Source organism: Triticum aestivum, chromosome 3D (assembly GCF_018294505.1).
Source record: "Triticum aestivum cultivar Chinese Spring chromosome 3D, IWGSC CS RefSeq v2.1, whole genome shotgun sequence".
NCBI classification, from domain to species: Eukaryota; Viridiplantae; Streptophyta; class Magnoliopsida; order Poales; family Poaceae; genus Triticum; species Triticum aestivum.
Window position 1 is genome coordinate 539,782,884 of NC_057802.1, and position 2,756 is coordinate 539,785,639.

Sequence of the window (2,756 nt, forward strand, 5' to 3'; positions counted from 1 at the left end):
CATTGGAAAAATACACGCTATCGAATTTGATTTTTAGATTTAATCACTTGGGTGACTACACCTTCTCAGTCCGCGACCTCGAACGATATCCTACCATGCCCAAACATCAAAACGACAAAGCCGCCAACCTGTCTCATCGAAGAACTGGAACCAACACGGGCGGACACGAGATCCAATCGCCCGATTTCAGGGGTGTATTCGCCTGCTCGATCAAATTAACAACGCATGAACGGTCCAATCTCACTACTGCAATCAAATCCACCCTCTATATTCAAATAAAAACAACAAATCCACAGAAGCCGCGGAACCACTCCCGCGGACGAAGAACACAGAACCCGGAATCAAATCCGTTGAAATTAACGACAAATTGTCCACGAAGCTCGTACCTACACCAAATTCCCATCATGTTAGAGGTTCTAGAACATGCAATGAACACATTAAACTTGTAAACAGACACAGGTTCATCCGCCCTGAGAGTGAATCCGCCAAAATGCAAAATTACGAATAAAAACGAGCATTTAGATGCAGGTATGGGTATCTGGATTACAGTCACATCCCAGACAACACAACCGGCCGGAATAATTTGCGAGGGAAGCCACGGTTGCGAAGATAGACCGAAGTTCGGGTTCGTACACAGGGAAGTTCAGGCACATCATCATTATCAGTACATCCTACGCAGGTGAGTTAGGATGCACTTGATCCCAGAAAGGTATCTATCCTTCAAACAAGAGGAGTGCTTCAAACTAACAATAGTACATAATATCCAACAAAAGAGGGTCATGCTACAGCAGCATGATACATGGCTCAGTCTAGATATCAGTACGAATCAAGTTGTGCATATTTGCTATTGGCATGAACCACATCGCCGCATGTCAGGTTTGCAAAAGCCATCCGTCGCATGGAAGCTTGATGCCTTTCACACACTGAAGATTATCTGGCAACAAGCTGTGTTGACGAATATCTGGATATGGTGATTCATGAAACCCATGGTATGATGGGTAAACACAGTTCCCCCTGGCGAATGGAAGTTGCATAGCACGGTAATCATCGCCGGTGATATGATTGATGATTGGTTGGATGATCGGATAATTGAGTCCGAGGAACATGGAGTGGTTGCCGAGGCTGTAAACCCGCCTCCAATTGAATACGTCTGGCCCAACGGAGCTGGGATATTTCTCGAACACGAAGCAGCCATAGCCATCAATGTCACGAATGCCCCAGGCATTGTACTGCATGTGGTCTGATGTAATGGTTTGGTCAATGTGGTACGCTCAAATGAGCATCAAATGACCGCCGTCAGCTGAAAGAGCGACAAACCACCACCCATAGGCTGGTATGATTCCAGGTCCTGGAATCATGAAGGCCAACGCATTTGCGTATGTTGCAACAATTCAAATTGGAGACCAAAAGGACAAAAATAAACAATCATGTTCAGAGTATGTGTGGAATTAAGATTATTATAACAGTGACACATATCATAGATAGAGAATTGCAATGCCGTGGTCATAATCATACCCCAAGTTAAAAAATAAGCCAATGGCTTTCATATTCTAGCAATATATCATGGTTCAAACATCATGTAACAATGAGAGGAAAACAGCTATGACTGGGCCTACTCATATTCCACCATAGCACTTACTACTGCTCTCATATCAACTCTAAGCAATAACATGCGTTGTTATAAAAATCTTGGAAATGAGAGTAACATATAGCAATCATGAGGTTATACTCATAATATCTATTCTAACAATCATTAGATGCCAATTGTTCTCATATCAACTCTAACAATAACATGTGTGGCCATGAAAATCTAGGAAATGAGAGGAACGTATAGCAATGATGTGGTTATAGACATACTATCTATTCTAAATTTTTAACAATGAACAGGCAGTCGTATTCATAAGGTAAAGATGAGATGAGATAGAACAATTACACAACGATAGATTCCACTAGTATAGGCAACCAATCTATGCGTCGACCGCGTAAACGATGCCATCGTGCACTATAGCATCAGACATAAATGTTGGCTGAAGAGGATTGACGATGAGCCATAACCATGTATGGCGACCGGATTCCAGATAGACTAATCCCATGTTGAACAAGGCAATGAGCTTGTAATCCATGTAGTCTTCTGATGGTGTGGGCACTTCGCAGATTACAACCTTCAGCAAACAGAGGTTGTGCCAAAAGCTCGACGCGTCTCGTGCGTAGTAGGCAGGAGTGTCTGGCGGGCCGCGAGGCTCGATGGAAGGGTGATCTCTCGCTGGGTGTAGATATCCACGAGACGCCATGAACTACCGGATTGGTGGATGAGGACGATCCAGTTGGTCTTCATGCCCGCCCAGTAGTGGCCGTGCATGAAGGACGGGTGGACGGGTAGTGGTAGCATGTCGAGGGGCACCACAGCAACCTCCGTAGGATCGTCAAGTCGGTGTCTGGGCCACCTGCGAGGATCTGGGATCAGCAAGCAGGGTGTCTTGAAAAGAGCGACCGGTTGCAGACGAGGAGAAGGTACAAAGACAACGAGCATGCGGCCAGACGGACGGTGCTGAGCAGGTCCATACGATTACAGATCTGCTCCAAGAGAACACCGGGGAGGGAATTCCAATCGCGGCTCTGTGTGTCAGTTAGTTCTGTCATAGGGTTTTTTAGGGCGCTGAGTGATTGGGGTTTTCGGTGCCTGCGAGCCAACGGGGAAGTGGATTCGGGCGGGCTGGCGAGCGAAGAAGATGGCGTGTGTGGCCGAGCAGTGAGCG